Genomic DNA, 19,913 nt, shown 5'->3' with positions numbered 1-19,913 from the left:
AGTGATTAGTGTGGAATGGACACAAAAATCTTGGAGCAGAGATACCATTTCATTCTTACACTACTATTTAATATTAGTGGAAATTTTTACCTTTGTTGTCTCGTCTAATTATGTATTCTTAGGAAGAAGATAACACAATTTAATTAATTACAGTGTGCATTATAATCATGTATTATTTATATAGCTACCAGTGTATGGTTTATAATGACTTGCAATGGAAAGGTGCATTCTTGTGAATATATCTATTTGACTAACATTACAAGTCAGTAGGATACTGTATGAATGAAGTTACCTAAACTATTGGACTTGGAGTAAGCATCAAAAATGCTTTTGGTTTTAGTAAATTCAGCTTTTAAGGAAGTGAAAATTTTCTCCAAAAATGAGAATATACTGCAGACATTGTTAAAGAGCAGCCAGAAGAGACGACAGTGTGTGACATTTGAAATAAAGCTTGAGTTGGCATTTTAAATACACATTCTTACAATGTGATTAACACAGAAGGGTAAGTGTTGGGCTAGAGCACGTGCCTAATGAAGTCATTAAATATTGTGATCTGTCTAGAACTTTGGCTTGCAGATGAGCCAGGCCTGGATTTTCAGAAAATGTTGTTATAACAGGTTCTCAGAGAAAGGATTTACATGTAATGGTTTTTATTTGGGTGGCTTTGTTGGTACTTAGAGAAAAACCCAGTTCTGCTTTGAATTGCTTATTGTAGTTTGCAGTGTGAAGGAAACGTGAGTTTCATAGAAATTAAGGACAGAGAAAAGCTAAAATACAGACTTGTTTGGGACCACATATTTTCCTTCGTTACTTTACAGACCACCTGCTGATTACTGAAACTGTCTCTCTCTGCCGTCAGAGCCTGTCATGACATTTGATGGGACTATGAGTCTGAGGTGGAACTATACAGATTCATACTGCCCATACTTTGCAGTCCTTCCTCACTGTTCACGTGTACAAGATCATATGCATCCTGCAGCTGACGATGGAACCACCTCTTGATTTCTCCTGTAATTCCCACTTTATCTTCTCTGCCCGCGTGTCTTTCTTTTGTAGTCCTGTTTATTGCTCTGAAGTTCATACAGTGTGCTCAGTGTGATCTATATGGCCTGGCGTGCTATGGTCCATCACTTCAGTCATGTGTTATTAGATTAGCTACCAACCTACTGTTCAAATACCTCAAAAAATAAAACATTTTTTTGTTTCTTACTTCTTTCTTGCTCCAGAAGGCTTGAGTTGTATGCACTATGTCCATCCACCTACACTGCGATACATGCAAACAGCAGTAGTATTGGCAAGGGATATTAGTTGAGTAAAACAGCCAGTACTAAATGCTTTTGGGAGTTGATCTAGTTTGCCTTTATGATGCAGGCTTTAATTATCACCTAAACTTCCCGTATCATGATCAAATCCTTTGTTTTCCCAAATTATTTTGATTCTGAAAAGTCTTAAGCATGCTTTAAATAGAGAATGGTGCAATAGCAAGCATTGCACCACTGATGCTCAAGATCATAGCAAAGACAGCACATAGAGTTGTATGCCCAGAGAGTCATGGCCTGTGCTGAAGGAGGATATGAAAATTGCCAGAGGTCTAACTGGAGTCTGTACCAAAGCTCTTTTGTAATCATGTCGTTATGAACTAGCTGTGAGCGCAAAATACCTTCCAGGCACGTTTGAAGTGTCTCTGCTGCTTCTGGCCATAAGCCTGTCTCCAGCTGTGCTCAATTTTTAGTGCCACAGAAGAAGGCGAAAAATTATCATTCAAACCAGAGAAACCAGATTCTACATTCAGAAATGTCGAAATGAATATTCCTTTCTGATCCTCTGCAGGGTGAGCTGAAACACTGAACCAAGATAAGGTTCCAACATTTTTTTAAAACACGGTCACAAGTGTTAGGGGCCAGAATGGGAAGTGACATGAACAGGCATCTGTAATGGCAAAGCCAGACCCATCGCTGGCTTGCACTGCCAGTCCCTTCTCCCTTTACCACAGAGACGTCCACAAGTGTGCAGTATGGATCAAATGGGTTTTTTCAAAGACTATATCCAAAAATGTCTTTTAGAACGATACCAAACCTTGCTTTAAGGACTTCAACAGATGGCAAGTCTGTCACCTGCCTTGATAAGCAGGATTAATGTTTAATTGTCCTTGCAGTTCCTGAATTTTGTTCTGTTCAGTGAAATACAGGGAGGTTTTCAGGCTCCTTGTTCTGTCAGGGCAGAAGTAGCTCGTGTACAAGAAACCAAATGTGCATACTGGCTATGTGCTTAAAGGGAGCATGATCATTTATACTAAAAAGCCAGGTCTGCTCTTCTCAAATATACAATATTTCATAAATTAGTCAGTAATTGTTTGCAGTAATTATTTTGGTTAAAATAACTTCTGTGGCTTACTCATACATGTGACTCACATGCTGTTCTTTTTTTTCCCCTAATATGGTAATTGGTTTCATTGCAAACAAACTGAATTTTCTGTTTATTCTATGAGTGTGCGTAAGGCATCGCTGATACTTTGATAGAAATTCTGAAAGTTTGTTGGTATCATTTTAACAGTAATGAGACATGAATTTCATTTTTTTAAGGACAGATTAAGGAAATGTCTACAGACTGAAAACATGATTTCAGAGGTCTAAAAATCTCCTGAGAGAAACTGGCGTTCTTTGAGATCACAAGGTCAGTAGTACCATTTGATGGTACAAAACATGATGTTATATTTTACATCTCTGCAGAGATTTTATTAGCAATTTTGGAACAACAGTAGCATAAATTCCAGTTTCCAGCTGCAAGTTTGTGTAAAAATGCTTAAAATTCATGCTAAAAGCTATTGGATTAGTATACATTAGCAGCTTCCAATGTAATTAGATTTATTCAGGAAAAATGTTCCTAACTTGTTGCCTGTGTTTGTTACTGAATTACTTATTGCATATTTGCATCTTTCTTCACTTGCTTGCAAAAGTATGATCTGTTTAATATTTTGGAAAAGGGAATACAAAGTTATCTGAAGAAGTACTTTCAAGGCTTGTATTTTAATTTGTCACATCATGATGCGATTTATTTTTTCCAAAGACTGGAAGTAATGGATATGATTTATTCAGCCACAAAGAGCTAGCAAGCACATCTCAGGTAGTAAATGTGTTCAGAGAACTGTGTATAATCAGTACAATAATTTAATAACATCACAAAGTAATTTAAAATGCTTGATAAAGAGCAAGAAAATTATGATAGCATCTTCTCTTGGATAACATGTTCATAATTTGTTGTAAGCTTTGCCTCAGATACTGGAAAACATGTATAACTTGTCTTATAGGCGTTTGTTATTAAAATGTTATGTTTAAATGCTACATGTGTACTGATGAAGAAAAAATCAGAAAGTGTACAAGTGTAGTTAATCCTTACTCCTGAAGGGTCTGTTTGGATTATGGGTTAACCATGATACGAATGCAGCCATTAAACCTGGCTTCTCCAGAATGACTGTGGGTCTAAATATAGTAGTATGCTGCTTATGTACTGCATCATGTGAACATGCACACATAGGGCAATAGTCCATGACCACAGTTAGCGATCTCCTTTTCCTGTTTACCTTGTTGAATGTTTTTATAGCCTGACTCAAATGAACTGTTTATAGGACTTTTTTCCCTTACCTTGATTATCCTTATCATACATTACTGAAGGCAGTTGGCAGTTGTTTCTCTTTCAGTAGCTTAAGCCATGTATTATGTTGTGTCTGATTTTGATTACCTGATGAGTTTCTACAGTGAAGAGGAGGATGTATGCTGCTTAATGAAGGAACATTTGGCCTAGTTTTCCTCATTTTTAGTGCGTAAGTGAAGATGAATTTGCTAGAATTTTCACATAATATTCATTAAGAAAGAATAACACTTTCGATATTGAAATATTTTTCTTCTGCTATACTCAAGTGATGTGTTTTCCTCGTACTTGTGCGCTTGGCATGCAGGAAGGTGGAACTATAATGGAAAAAGTAAAACAACCCAGAAAACAGTACTGCTGACTTAAGAGGTGCTCCATTAAGTTAGATTGGTCAATGCTGCAGGAAAACTTTCCAAATGATCTTTGCTGTTACTGTTGTTCCACTACTGGGTGCAATTAAAAATGTGATTTAGAAAGGTAATAGACCAATATTCCTTCAGTGGCTGCACCAGAGAGTAGGACTGTGGGGAATTTTCAAGTACCAAGTAATTTACATTAGCATAAACTGAATAGTTTACTGTTAATTTGTGCCCTTCCTTAGATTGAATATATGTAAAATTTTGGGAAGACTTCAGAAGTGCGTTACATTTGTGTTGCAGTATAATAACAACTTCAACTGGTTTTGGATTATGGTATATAAAGAAATCTTGCAATATAAGGCTTAATCATAGTCATTACTGAAGAAAAACTTGAAAACATTAGGCTTAGTATCTACATGATAATACTGTATGTGTAACCAGGGTTCTGGTGATTTCCCATGTTCTCCCCTCCCCACTTCATTGACTCTTAATGGATTTTAGAGATTAGAGGAAGTTTGACGGTGACTCACTAGCAATGACAAATCGGTGAAGAGATTTGGCAATTAATAGATGTTCAAACATATAGAATCCTTTGCATTGTTCCTCCAGAGCATAACACTGGCAGTCACCAAAACCAATGCACCAAGTTATGTTCTGTCAACAAAATGGAACATAATTTTATATTAATATTAAAATTCAAATCTGTAATATTTACATAAAAGGAAAAATATGTTAGGATTGCTTAAAAGTATAATGTTTTGGCATCTAAGCCTCATTTTTAATAGAGTGAAGGCTTGTCTTGTGTACTTTTTATCAAATTTCTTTGAAATAACATTGTGTCACTTTGTTCAATCTTTTCTTGGTAAGAGTAATATTTTAAAGCTCAGAGGTACTGTAAAGGAACCGGTTTCTAACATAAACTGTTTACTAGATAATACTTGCCCTGATCTCGCTTATCATATGTTAGCTTTTATTGTTTTGTTTAAAATAGAAATAAAAAAAAAAATCCTCCAAAGCAACTTAGGTCAAATGCAAATGGTGGAATTGTTTGTGAAATGCAGTTGCACATGATAGGTAGGCCCTGTGCTACTATCTTAAGTGGAAAAATCTGTGCCACAGACTCAGAGAGTTGAACTTTTCGAGTCACTTGCAAAACATTCACAAAGCAGATAGATCGTTATCTGCTTCTGAGCAGGTAATATCCAGGAGAGCCTGTGGATAAAGAAAAGGACCTTACGTGGCCCCCGTAGAGGCGCCCTTGATTCTTGCAGCAGTCTGGACTCCCTAGTCCTCTTGCTTGCTAGTAACACACAGCCACTGGGTATAGGTTTGTGTTCTCATTCAGTGCCATGAATAAACATTTAGTTAAGAAATCAGCTTTCTGCCCAAGAATGTCAGATCTGATTCTCACAATGATGCATATAAGAGGAGAGCATGTGATTCTTGACTTACTGTGTGATTTGATAAGAATCTTAGACTTGTTGAAAAATCACTTTTTTCATAAACAAAATGCTTCATTTATTTCACTAAGCATGAAAACGTGTCAGATTTCTGGAATTAATTTCTTCGATGCTTAAATGTTACTGTACTTGCAAAACTTGATGCAATTGTACCTAAAATTCTGGGTCATCATCAGGCCCTGGAGGACATTTACTGCATACTACTAATTCCTGGTTGTATCTGCCATCATAATCCTGCAGTGTGGAGCCGAAGTTTTGTCATATTGTTCTGATTTGAGATGTGGAGGAAGGGTAAGAGTACCCACCTCCTCCCCACTTCTCCCTCTGGTACTTGGAATTAGGTTTCTGGACTATGTAAGAGATCAGATGAAAGGAGTTTCCTTTGCCAGGCTTTATTTAGTAAAGTAACATAGGTGATCTGTCTGATACATGAGATCATAGCATAAATAACATGGTAACAGAACAGTTACCTAGTTGTTGTTTGGTTGGGTTTTTTTAATGTTTTTTCTCCTTGCCCTTCCTTTAGTGAAGGAGAATTTTGTTCTGTGTGCTTTTTAAATGCAGGTTAACTGCTGTAGCTAATTCACAGGAATAAGCAAATTCCAAACCAAGGACAAGGTGGGAAGATTAATAACTTAACCTCAGATAGGTGGGATTTGCACAGAATTACAACGAACAGTTTTGTTGCAAAGGCTTTTGTGTTAACCCGTTAAGTTTAAAGTAGTTTTAGAAGTGCTTATTCTGCAGTTGTTTTGTGGCAGTCTGCCAGATCAAGGGTCCTGTCACTTCTGTACCTTCTTCCTCGGGCAGTAAGCTATTATTTCTGCAGTTTGTGGACACCCTCTCTATGCCTCCCTTCCCATACAGTGTCACAGCAGTCTCCACTTAATTTCTCCCTGTGGATCAGCCTTCCTCAGAATTGTCAGCAGTCATCACAGCCTCAAAAGAGCAAGTGTATTAAAGTATGTGCTTTGATGCATCAAGCAAAACCATTTTTCCATTTCTGGAGTGGTTTCCCTTCTCTGTTTCTTACTGGATTTGAATTTCTCTTTCAGTTATAGGACAGACAAATGATAGAAATTTCTGCATACCTGTAAGATGACAAAATTTCGATGGAACAGTTTTTGTCTCTACCATACTTAAGAGGGAGGAATTGCTAGCTGATAACACGTTTGCTTTTTATTTTTTTATTGCTTTCCCTGCATATTCAAAAGCAACGTTCCTTTCCACCATTTATCTCCACACCCCAGCCTCTGCCTAACAACAAAGCTGGAGCAGGGGGAAGCAACCCACAACAAACGAAACAAACCCTAAACTAAAAACCAAATGAAACCCCATCTACAACTCTTGAAATGATGCTGCATTCACAAGGTCTGAATGGTGATGGGGATGAAAAATGAACTTGTTCAAATCCCAGTCCACTGTTTTACATCGGGGGAATGGAGAGACACCTTAAATAGCTAATCTGATTGTGCTGGAACAGCTGCCCAGATACAGCAACTGAGAAATCTGTAGTAGAAACTTGATTAAGTTGTTTTTTAACCACTGTGTCGTCTAACTTAGCTCCGTGTGCTGTATCACAGTATCTGGATCCAGTGGCTGGTTTAAGACATTTTATCTGGTGGGGATAAACCCCAGTGAGAGTTACTGCACAAATCCAGTATATTCACGCCCTTCAATGGTGCTGGCTTGGCGCTAGCATGCGTACTCAGCACAGGAGAGGCGTGAGACATGCAGAGAGTTAGCAAAGGCTATAAATTTCTGAAGGGGATTCTCACCGCTATCACAAACAACAACAGTAGTCCTATGCCAGGATCTGTAAAACTGCAGAACAACTGAACAGAGGGTTTTTCAGGAACAAATGGCATAGTCTTTATTTTTTAAAAGGACATAATTTAATTTTATGTGATGGTGCCTGCATTTTAATGCATAGCGTAACAAAACCTGAACCCTTTGCCTGAGGTCAGCCTATCTACTAGTGTCTTCTTTTAGTAGTTAAGCATAGAAAGTAAAATTCTTCTCTTCCCTTAAACATTTTCCAGTGGTTCAGTACAAGAATTTTTAATCAGAAATCACAATATATGGGAACTTGAAAGATTTATGTGACTGTAATTTCTTTTCCTATTTTTCTCCCTACAAGCTAGAAATACAGAATAAAAAGATAAAAAGGCATGTGTCCTGTGTTCCAGCTCTGAGAACAACCTCTGCAAACTTTCTCTGGGTAACTAGGGGCTTGTATTGCAAGTTGTGGGGCTGTGGTTTCCTTTCTGAGTTGTGCTCAGATACCAGAATTAGCTAAAAAAAATATTATTCACTGGGGATGACATAACCTAATATTTAGAGAGAAAAATGAATTTATGCATTTTGTACTGCTTATTATGTAAGCTATAAAATTGTATATTATGTGAAGTAAAGAATAAGCACTTTTATAGTATCTCTACCCTTTTGTCTGTGAAGATACAGATTTTGTTAATATGATGTAGTGTTTGAAATGTGACACAGGGACTTCAGAGACTTTTCTTCTAGGCTCTAGAGTTTCCTTCCTTTGGGAATTTGAAGAATTCATCAAATAAATCTGGCCAGGAGAGATTAAAGCTCTCTTTCAGCAAGGTGCTTAAGTTATATTCACGCTTAATGAGAATAACTGTGCTGGGACCATTGTTTTTAAATATCCGTTCTCACTCAAATGGGACCTTAAAAAATCAACCATCTAAAACTACAGCAGAAGAAATTGTTAATGATGCTGATGAACAATTTTTTTAAAAAAACATATTATTCACACTTAAAATATTGTAACAGTCTATTTCCTCCTACCTCGGTTTCATCATCATCATCCCTATTATCATTTTGATTGTTTGAAAAGCATTATAATTCAGTGGTCCAGTTTAGTACTTAAGTCCTAGGCACATTCTTGTTATTTCTAATCCATCAAGAGTACCCAACAGCTCCTTTATTTTCTTTATAGCAGTCTAATGAGGTCAGAAAGGTCAGAAGGAACTAGCAAGAAAGGTCAGAATGGCTTATGCATGGGTCCTTTTCTGTAGGCTGATACTTAGCATGCTGGGAATGGGTCAGGCTATACTGTTTGGGTTGTGCAGCAAAATAATGACATGACCAATTTGACAAGTAGTCTTCATTATCCTTTCCCACAAAATGTATTTCCACAGCTAGAGCAATTAGTAGGGATTATCTTTGAGAAGAGAAATATATGGCTTTTAACCACTTTGTGTGTACTAAAGTAATGCTAGGTGGTTTAAATTTTTCCTATCTGAAGAATTTTTTTTGTGTGCGTGTGTAAACTCAAGTGACAGGCTATCACCCTGTTTGAGAAGAAACACTACTTTCCCATACACTTACTGCTATTACTTAGAAATGGAATTGTAAAGTTCATTATCAGGCTTAAGTTTTCAGACTTGCCACTACATTTTTTTCTTTTACTTTCTTATTGACAAAAGTGCAAAATAACTCCTCATTGATTTTTTTTTTTTCTTCCTGCAATTATTTTGACTTGTTCAGTGAGACAGGTTCTCTAACTGGTGGTCTTGAAGCATACCTTTTATTCTCAGTCACTAAGAGCGCAATTGTGGGGTAACAATAAGATGTTTGGTTTGGGTTTGGGTTTTTCTTTTTTCCCCATATGGAGAAGCTAGGCATGGAATAGTTAAACTGCTTGAAGTCTCAGAAAATTACTCATTAAGAATGGATTTCAGGATTTTAACTGTTTATGGAAACTGATTCTAGGTCTCTGCTGCCAGTCCAATGCTAACAGATAGGTTCTCCATTTTACAATCCAGAGAAAAGTTTTGAAATATAACCATTAAAGTATTAATAACACCTGTATAGTGAAAGTAACAGTTCTGTAGCACTTAAGTGTTTGGCAGCTTCATTGTAATACTTCTATAACAAGAATGTGTTCTGTTTGTTGCTAGTTGTTATTCCTACTGTTGAGTTGTATACAGTGAGGCTATGGCTTGAGTCCTCACTGGTTACTTGCTGTCTAGTAAAAATTCCCCTATATTGTAACTGACATTTAATGTATACACGGGCCTCTGAATTTTTGGCTGTTTCTGAAGATTTGGCTTTGGCTGATGACTGGGTGTTATATAGAGGCTCCCAGCATTCCTAGCATTAGCAGAGTGAGTTTGTTTCTGTGCACAGACTGAACAAAACACTGCGTGTGGACAGGCAGGAATCTTCACTCCAGTTCTGGTTCAAGCTAGATTTGACTCGGCTGTCAGCCCATCTAGTGTTTTCTGTTGGCTTTCCCCACCCCCACCCATAGTAGTCTGAAGCCATTGGAGTATTTTCACCAAATTCTCTGATTTTGTGTAGCGATGCGATACCTTTCATATCTTCCCCTTTTTGCTCGGTGCACATTACGCTGTGAGTTTTTCCTCTGAGTTTGCTGGAGGGTTTGGATGCGAGGGAATTTATTGCTTTTTTAATGGTGAGAATTATGTTCCTAGTGTTAAGTTGGCAGTTAGTGTCACAGTGTGGTATTTCTGGTATTCTCACTCATTTACTTTATTCTGTTATTCAGTTATTTTAGGACCCATGTGCCTTATTTTCTGTGTGTATATATATTAGATATAAATGCAATTCCTAGATCTCAAAATAAACACTTCAGCCTCATCTTCCACAACCCATCTTCAGGAGTTTACCATATTTAATCTTCTGAAATGTTGGCTTACCTGTGCTTTTTTCCACTCTTGGTTCTCCTATGCCTAATTGCTACTCAGTTTACTTTTTGGAAAGGCACTTGGTTTTTTCCTTCCCTGTCCTACAACTTTCTATGCAATTATATTTTTAGTGGCCTTTTTATTTCCATCTGTATTTTTTCTGGCTAAATTAAAAAAAAAAAAAGAAAATCTCGTTTATGATGTCTATGCTAACAATAGATATATCCCTTTCAGACTTTTACTGTAAGATTGTTTCCCAGTAATCAGTTTCTCTCCTGTGAGATAGATAACTGAATTCAGCTGTGAAGCAAAAAAAAAAAAAAAAAAAATCTTACGCAGACTTTTTAGCATTTTCCATCTGAAGTATGGCAAATCCTGGCCTTAAAAAATACGTTCTTACTGTGTTCTCATGTATATGTAACACTGCTTCAAAAGTGGTGTTACTTTGACCTGCTTATGCATGTCTATGTATCCCCTTTAGCATCACACTTTTCTTGCTGTCGTAAATGTATATTCTTTGCCTCTGCTTCTTGAAATAGAGGCAAGCTCTTCTTGGTGTTTTCCTCTCCACTTGCCTGTCAGGGTTCATTAATACTAGTAACTTTTAAAATTTTCAATTCCCATGCTGTTTTTGTTTTGGAGCAGTTTTTGCAAATGTATTTAATGGATTATTAAATGATTTTGTAAAACTCACCTTTGTCACTATGTGAATAGAATTTTTAGTTGGCATGTAAAAATAACTGTTACGAGATGACAACTGATATCTCTTTGTTTTCACTGTTACCCCTAGGTCTTTGAATCCACCGTTTCCTGCTTGACATTTAAGATATTTAGCTTCTAAGGCTATATATCAGAGAACCTTTTAAGGCTATATGTTAGGTTATATATAAGTTCTAAGACTGTTAATGTTGTAATTATTGTGGTATGATAATTGAAGGATAATCATCAGCCAAAGTTTGCGGGGAAATTAGTATTTTTTAAATTATATTAACTTCTATAGTTAGAAAAATAGGCAGGCTTTTGTGTGTATGACCTCTTTCTCATATCCTCAAAGGGTTCAGTTTTCCTAGTTATCTCAGCTTGTTTTCTTAAAGAGACTGCTTTTCTCTGCAAACTCTATGTCATTGCTTGACACACTGAATGCCACGACTAGGCTAGAAATTGTTGATTTAGATCTGTTCCAGTATGATTAAGAATGCAATTTTTTTTTAAGAGGTGTTTGGAACTGCAGGAAAAGAATAAGAACAGCAGCACGGGGTATGTACCAATTTGCTGTTCTAAGTATGTTGCAAGCCAAGTATGGCAACTTTGGAGGAATTCTCACAGTACTAGAAACAGTAAGAAAACTGCAGGATACATAGTGCACAGTTATGAGCTAATTGCTATTGTAACTGACATGACATACGTTTTCTGCATGTAAATGGGGACACTCCAGTCTTTCAATCCAAGACATCCAGGGCAGTGAGAGTGTCTTTTGCTCTAGAAAAGTAGAACAGTTGGCCCTGGTAAATCTTTATACTTCCTGAAATCTTAAATGGCTGAAGTCTGCATTTATGATCCTGTATCCTGGAGACTTACATAACTGCTACTGACCGTGGACTTAGGGCAGAAGGAGAGCAGTTCTAGGCAGGCAGCTGGAGCAGTGGTAGGGTCACTGAATGCCACCCACCCCAGGAGATGGAACGAGGCAGCCAAAGACCTTGGCTTCTTCCTCCTCAGTCACAAAACTGGTGAGTTTCTCGATGAGCTTGGGGCTGTTGATCTGGTAAACTCCATTAACAGCAAATAACAGCTGTGCTGCCTCCTTCCTCCTTTGCTCTAACCTGGAAGGTCAAAACAGACAGGTTGACTATGCTCTTTCTAAGTATGTGAGAAGACTAGTATTATCTCCACTTACTATAGCAGAAGTAAACACGATCCTCATGTTCCTGAAAGGAAAAATGTGATGGAGACAGTATTATCCTCAGCACTTAAAAGATGCTGGGGCAACGGGATAAATCTGGTTGAGACACTGCATTCATTGCAGAGGTGCGAAAAATATCACTGAGGTAGTAATTGCTGCTTTTCTGCAATATAGGCAGTTGCATCATCTGACAGTTTCCTGGAAGGTGCTGTTGATGGTCCCCACAGTCGAAGTTTTGTCAATGCCATAAATTGATGAGCCTTATTCAAAGTATTTAAATATAAACCTGATTGGAAGTCTTACTTATTTTTTTTAATCTGTTCAGTGGAAAAGGTGTCGAGTAATGATCTAAAAAAGAAAACCGAGACTTTTCTCCACTGAAAGTGCACCAACACAATATAAGAAGCTGAAAAAACTTTAGTCTTTAGGGACTGTAGCCTGACACACTGGTAAGTGAGGTAAGTCAGGGTGATAAGTGTAGCTACTTAACGCTGTGAAAAAAGATCTAACTGGAACATTGAGTCCTGCATCTGATAGGTATCACGTAGCTTAATCTAAAAAAATTCATGAAGATGTCTGAAGTGCTGAAATCTTGAAAGACATTTGGATTATAAAAATGGTCTAATGAAAGTCTTTATTTAGTCGTGATGCCTTTTAGGTAGAACTCTTAGATAAAACAGTTACTTGGTAACTGCTTCTACAGAAGAACTTCCAAACTTGAGCACGTTGATCCTTGGACCCTTTCAGGGCATGTGACTGCTGCAGTTACCCTTTGTACTCGCGGAGAGCTAGACCAAAAAAACAGCGTGTCTTTCAACACCAGTTGAAAACTGTAATCAAATTGTGAATCAGCAATCTGTTTTGATCATCGAAGTTGTGGATTTATAGTAGTGCATCCTGGAACTGTCCACTGATTTGCTGGTATGAATGTGGTTATTTAAATATTACGAATTGATCTTCTTAAATGGAAGAAGTGGTGGTCAGTGTTCCTTAGAAAGCATGTCTCTAAGTTCAGGGGGCTTACTTTCTGAGTCTTTAGAACATTAGAATGACATAATAAAAAAAGCTTGCTGTAAGAGCATAGTGGTTCAGGTTTTAACTTGATGAAAATCTTGTACATATGCTACGAAATTTGTTTTGGATGCTAAAATATATGATAGGGGTTTTTTTATTTAATTAACACTGATTAATCATTACCGTGTTTTTAGGGTAAGAGGAGGGGAATTTCATGCAAAATACTTCTACTTTCTTAATGTAGTCTGCTGTCATGGAACATATGGGAGGAAAATGTGTTCTGCTGGTAAGGAAGACTCAAAATAAGCAATAAAATTCCCAGCGCTGTGCTGACGTTATCAGTGATGCTGGTACACAAAGAAAATAGTAAATAAAAATAATTTTCAGGCTCTGCTGGATACACATAAGGGGAAGAAATCAGTGCTGGCCAAATGGAAATAGACCGAATTATTAAAGGAGAGTCAGTTTCTAGGCTTTGAAGGTTATCTGAAACAGTGAAAAGTTACCATACAACCTAGAATTGTGTGTCATTTTAAACTTTAAATGGCAGCTTTAAGGTGGTATGTGGGATATCCAAAGGCGGGAAAAGAAATGTGGCAGCGGATTCAGTTCCTGGGGAATGAGATCCTTATGTTTAGCAATTCAAGGCAGACACCTTATTTTAGAGTTTAGATATCTTCTTGTCTATAAGATTAAAAGCCCGCTATGTATTTTATTCTAAGTGGTGTATTGAAAATGTCTTGTTTTGTAAGTTGAGATGCTTCATAAACTACTAACTGCTATAAAATGTAAAATAGTTGTTTATGTTGCTGCTTAGATCTGTGTGTCTATTATATTTTTATTTCTGTCTCTGCTTGAATTAAAATACTTGTGTTTCTGGTAGACAGGAACACGTTCAAAGATTGTAACAATGAAAGATTCATCTTCCAGTGGAAGATAAAAATGAAAGAGTTTGTCTGCTCCATTGTGGAAATGGTGAAAGTGAGGAATGAAGCAATGCTGCTTGTTTAGCAACAGTAGTGCTTCAGAAAGTTCATTGATGACAAGTTCAGTAAGGAAAGATGGTCTGCTTCTTCCTGACTGGATTTCACTCCTATTTCATCTGCGTTGACTCAGTGAACTTCTATTTGGTTTACTGTTGTGTAAGGGGGACTAGAAGAACCAAATAGTTGGAACTATCATGCTTGCTTCAAATATCTCTTCATTTTATTTATTTTTAAACTTTTTGCTGGTCAACAGCCAAGTGAAATTTGTAAGTTGAAAATGATACAATGGGAAAAGGTGTGCTTAGTAACCAAGCAAAAGAAAAGGGATGGAGTAGGGAGTATATCAGCTGATTAAAAACAAGATAGCACCTTTGTTTCTTCTGTGTGTCTTGCAATTTCTAACTGCACCAAGCATAGCTCTCTAGTTCTAAATTACTCCCTGGCATGGATCATGTTGCTATGTCTGAGCTGTCATGGAAACTGGCTGGAGCAAAGCTGGCTTATGAAGCACATACAAGACAGCACAAGCAATCTCTCTTCTTAAAGTATTTGCCTTCCTCTAAGCCTTCATTTTTGGTGGTTTTTTTTTTTTTCTTTTTAAAGAAGATAACAAAGTTTCCTCTTTAAAATAGGACTAATTTTGTTTAATTTTAAAAACTCCCTGTTCTGCTGGTGTTTTGGATGATGGCTGTACCAAGCATTACAGCACACAAAATTAATTGCTTTGATTATTTACATCATCTAATGCAACCACTGTCAAGAGATTGTTTTGCTGCGTGGCTATACACCTCTTAGTACATTAATTTGCCTGCCAAAGTTAATACGTTCTTTTATTTTGGTAGTTAACCAGCAGTTTTGAGAGGTTGTGGAAGGACAGAGAAACCTTGTATGTGTACTACAGAGGAGTATTTTTGTTTGCGTACAATAGCTCTGCTAATGCATAATACCCTTCAGTGTTTTTTTATGAACAGAGGTGCACTTTCCTCTGAGATACTACCCTGGTGAGAAAGTTTATTTTATCTTAAAAAAAATGCAGGTATTGTAAGATGTACCAAGAACATACAGTTAAAACCAAGGATGTTTTCAAAAGCTGTTGTGCTAAAAATCATCAGGGGGTGGTATGTTGTTGTATACCTCATAGTATGTGTAAAGAGAATTCACTGTTGCTCTGTGCCTGCTTTAACCACATGATCTAGGAAGTTGCTCTTGGTCAAGGAGATAATTTCTGAGAGTCAGAAGGAAAGGAAGCTATACGTGATGTCCTTCAAATTAACATGACAGGGCAAATGGGCCAGAAGTAGGAGTGACAGGTGGCACTGGCCACCTTACAGTGACATGCTAGTGGTCACTGTATGAAGTTTGGAGAGGAGATTGTTCAGGTGCCAGAAATCAGAACAGCTTTTCACAGGCCTGCCCTTCAGTGCTAAGTTGCTGCCTCCATCCGTCTGTTGAGCTGAGGATGTTATCTCACCTTTCAAATAGATTTTGTTGGTTTTCCTGCATTTCACTAGCTAGACTCTTATTTCAAAATATGATCGTACTTCTTTGTTGAAAATGTCATTTAGGAATGAGTACATTTTTCACTTTTGTGTAATTCAGGAACTCAAAATATGTTAGTCTTTCTGGCAGACTGCTGAAAACCATCTGCCCCAGTATCTGGAACGGAGTAGTTATTGTTGCACTACTTGCAGGTCGTTTAGCTGTGATGGTGAGGTGTCTAGAGAAAGCAAGACATTTGGAGCCAGGGTGAGGAAATCTGTTTCATTAAACTACATTTGATCTGGAAAGAACTATGCAAAATTTATACTTACTGACAGTAACTTCAGATGGAGAGTTTTAATTAATATTCCACCATTTTTTCTCATAGATGTGCATTTTTAATTTTGTAGAACTTCTGTAATGTCAGAGTTCCATGGGAGATTTGCAGCCATGCCTCATCCTGAGCTCAGTTACAGCAGTTTACATAGGCAAGGCTTACAGATCTTACCAAAGGAGTGATCGCAAACCATCTACTTCCAAACCTGAAAGCTAGTGCTGAGGCATTCAAAGTTCCTGCTGCTGTAGCTCATAAAACGCAAACCATGGCATGCAAACCATGCTGTTTCTAAGAGCTGGAGTCGAGCATGTATGGTCCACTGAACACGTTTCATAAATCCTGGATTCAAGATCTTTTTTGGCACTAGGCTACAAAGGAGAGTTTCAGCAAAACCCTCTTTTTCTCAGCTGGTGTGGAAGTTGTTGCATTTCTGGTGTACTTGGGAGAAACAAGAGCTTTTGCATTTTGTTGCAAGGTACAGGATTCAGCCTTTGAGAATAACAAGGTATTGAGTGCAAGTTGCCCCCCCCCCCCCTTTTTTTTTGTGTGAAATTGAATGGTGCTGTCCCAATGATTGTTTTGACTCATATCTGATTTGTCCAACTGTGATAAAGGATACTGAACAGCAGACTAAGCTCAATACCTAACAAAATAATTTAGTCGTATAAGGTGGGAATGATTGGAAGTTCAGATCCTAGGCTTAGTCTGTTTTGTGATGCACGACTGGGTTTAGGTGGTTGTGGTTTCGTCTTGGATTTTTGTTTTGTTTTTGAATTCTGTGCAAGTTCTGTATTTCAGCGCACATAAACTTTATAGAAGTACTCAAGTTTAAATGCATATAGTGTAGAATAAACCAGGCTTTAAGTCATTGTTCCTTACTAATGACAGAGGTGATTTTGGGCAAATTTCCTTAGCAGTTCCCTTTTGCCATACCTTCTGTAGAATGGGGAAGCGTAAGAATGTTCCTTTGAATTGCTTTTCATACCAAGTAGATGTGGGATCTGACAGTGCACCATTATTGACAATTTGTCAGCAGGTTCTTGATTCTGTTTTCATTTAGATTTGTAAGGAGCCTTTTGTTAGAGAAGAGAGAGCCCTTGCTTACCTTGACTCCCATGGGAGACTTGGGTGGAAAAGACTGCTGAACGTTTGCATAATCATTCTCCCGCTGCTGTTTCAAATAGCGGCGAATTTGGATTCTCTTGAAGAAGTCCTCTCTGCTATAGGAGTGGCATCAGAAAGCATTATCTTACTTGGAGCTCCTCCTACTACAGAGTGATAAGAGAGATCTGGGTCCAGCCTACTGTGAAACTCTTGGGTGATCTTTAACTCCTGTCATGGTGGCAAAAAGGCATTTTTTCAATAGTATATTTCGGCAGAAATTCAATAAAATGGCTCTGATGAAGACTTACTTCTATTTATTAAACCTGTAAGAAGAGATTATGGGATGGAATATAATTTAGCTGCTTAAAAATGTCAAGTTAGAATTAGGAAATCTCAAATTCCACTATGGAGGATTGAAGGTCTCCCCCCCTCCCCCCCTCCCCCCCCCCCCCCCCCCGCCCCCAGCTCTGAAGAACTGATTATCTGAGGCTGCCTTTGGTACAGCATGAAGACTGCTTGCTGCTATTGTCTCCTGCAGAAACAACACTTTCCTGCTAACTGGTTTAACTGTATCGCGTCCCTGAGCATGTTTTCCTCTAACCTGCTTTCAGGATTTGAGAAATGCTTCATAGTGTATATAAATGACAGCCAGAAAATGTGACAATAGTACTCTTTTTCCTGAACAGTTTTTGTTCTTTCCATCTGTCAAGCATTTGGTTTTTCTTGTTTCCCCTAGTGCTACTGCAGCAAAAATGCCTGCCTTTTGTTTATGTCTTCCTACACGGGCATCATGACATCATCAGTGATATTGCCAGGGGAAAAAAATATGCATAGCTGTAGCTAAACCAGCTGTTCGTTAGCAACCCATCTAGGCTGCTTTCGTTTCTTCTCATTAATGTATACGCGGTAGTGTTTCCTGCTTAAGAGATGTAGAAGGTTCTCAGCCACGAACCATCTGCTCGGTCCATGTCTTTGGGTAGATAAAAATTGTGGCACTTTAAAATACACTCATTCTTTAAAATGGAATTTTATATTAAACAAAACGAATGTGAAAGTCTAGAAGATATTTATCACTGGATTTAGTTGTGGGTAATTCTGTATCCTTTACTACCCATTTTTTATAATTCGGTGTAATCATGGAGACTGCATATCAACTGTTAGAAAACCTTAATAATATACGATGAGCAAGATGCAGAGAACAGTAAAAATATGGGAAATTTTGTCATTGATTTGCATGACGACACAGTAAAGCGCATGAATCTGTGTTGGTCACGCTTGCCCCTTCTTCCATGCAAATCAGCGACAAAACTTCCACTGATGTCCACAGGACCAGAATAATGCCAACAATGAGCAACAAGCTGTCATTTATTCTAATGAGGGAGATCTTAAATAAACTAAGTAGGTATTTCAGTTGTGGAATGTTAATGAGAAAACAATTTCTTTTTGCTGTCTTATATTTTCAAAATGCTATGAATTATTCCAGAGGTAATTGACTATTTCATAGAATAGCTGCATCTTTGCAATGTTAATGGTATGGTTAATTACGTGTTCAGTACCAGTTTTCAGGGCGGAGAAGAGATGTTCATTTATCATCACTAGCTGTATGTGAAGAGTTTACAATCAGAATATTAGGGGAATTCACTTTGCAGTCGGAGTTAAGCCATCTCCAAATATTTCAAAATGGATCGCTATTACTGATAAAGTATCAAGTGAAAAAAATCATTAAATATTTATGTTTTTATTTAAGTGCTTCTGTAATGTTGAATGTAGATATTCACATATCCAGTATAAAATGTTTAAGTAAATACTAATTTTTAAGCACTATAAAATGTTATTTACATTTAAAATCTGTGTTCAAAAATAAAAACACCAAATCCAAACCAAACAATCCCCCCCTCCCCCTGCAAAAAAAAAAACAAACACCAAAAAAAAGCAACCACAAACCAAACCAAACCCCCGAGTATCACCAGCTGTTATCAAGAAGAGATTGGACTTCATTGTACTATAATTTGTCATTTGGATTTGAGGCTAATCCTTTCTCAAATGGCCAATTCTTATTCACCTGAATAGTCTCACTGAAAGCAGCAAAACTAATTTTATTGCCAAAGATTACAGGATAATGCCCTTGCCTGATGAGACAAATATAAATCAAGGGACTGCTTTTTAGGAACAATTTTACATTCAGAAGCTCATCCTCTACGTAACATTGGCAGATTAAGTGTTGGCAAAATATTACCTCTTCAGAATATTAATTTCAGTGTGTGCTGTGTGTGGAGCAATGCAGACAATGCACGGGTTTTGCCACTCCCCACAAGAAAAAATTACTTTGAACAACTCTTTTGAATTTCTGTTTGAACCTTGGTTGCAATGGGAGGAGTAATAATAATAATAATAATTATGATAATTAAAAAAAAAAAGTGGAGGGGATTTCCATGACAACTGCTGTCTTAATGAGCTAAAGAAGGTAAAGCAGCCTTAGAATTTGTTATTCCTTCCTCATAGTAGACCTCAGCTGATAAAAATATCCATAGCCGGTGAAATCAGTGGCATGCCTGGCTTTCTCAGACAAAACTCCCATGTGATCACGCAGGCAGCCTCAGTGAGCCTGAAGCTGCTCAGCAAGCAGTAGGTAATGAGTCTTTGTGCAGAGCGAAGCTCTTGTGGCTGAACAATAAAGCATATGGTACCAGCAATAAAACACAGTGCTGGGAAATTTAAGAAGATTCTGCTGGAACTAGGAAGACAGTGAATATGTCAAACGTTATAAAATGATGATCTGTCTGGTTTGGTTCCTAATTAATAAAAACAGTGCATGGATTGGAAAAACAACAATTTGAACAGGTCAGTTGTTTTATGGATTCTTCACACAGTTCACTATTTTAAATAGAAGCACGTTTTTTGCTATTTCTCTTTTATTAGTAAAGCCAGGTTTTTTTTGCATTGT

At 37.5% G+C, this 19,913-nt stretch overlaps 1 protein-coding gene across 3 annotated transcripts in view; it reads left to right on the top strand.

The window, feature by feature from the left end:
* Positions 1-19,913, top strand: part of CSRNP3 (cysteine and serine rich nuclear protein 3) — a 111,801-nt gene that overhangs the window by 42,750 nt on the left and 49,138 nt on the right. Inside the window, exon 1 of one of the 3 annotated variants that reach the window (XM_056350318.1) lies at positions 19,591-19,810. The exons of the other annotated variants lie outside the window; for them this stretch is intronic. The gene's annotated coding sequence lies outside the window, so the exon portion shown is untranslated. Of the gene's footprint in view, positions 1-19,590; positions 19,811-19,913 lie in introns of those variants that run through there. 3 annotated transcript variants of the gene reach the window in all.

Source organism: Falco biarmicus, chromosome 8 (genome assembly GCF_023638135.1).
Source record: "Falco biarmicus isolate bFalBia1 chromosome 8, bFalBia1.pri, whole genome shotgun sequence".
Taxonomy (NCBI): Eukaryota; Metazoa; Chordata; class Aves; order Falconiformes; family Falconidae; genus Falco; species Falco biarmicus.
Note: the sequence above shows the minus strand (reverse complement) of the source record. Positions and strands in the feature narration are given on the sequence as shown.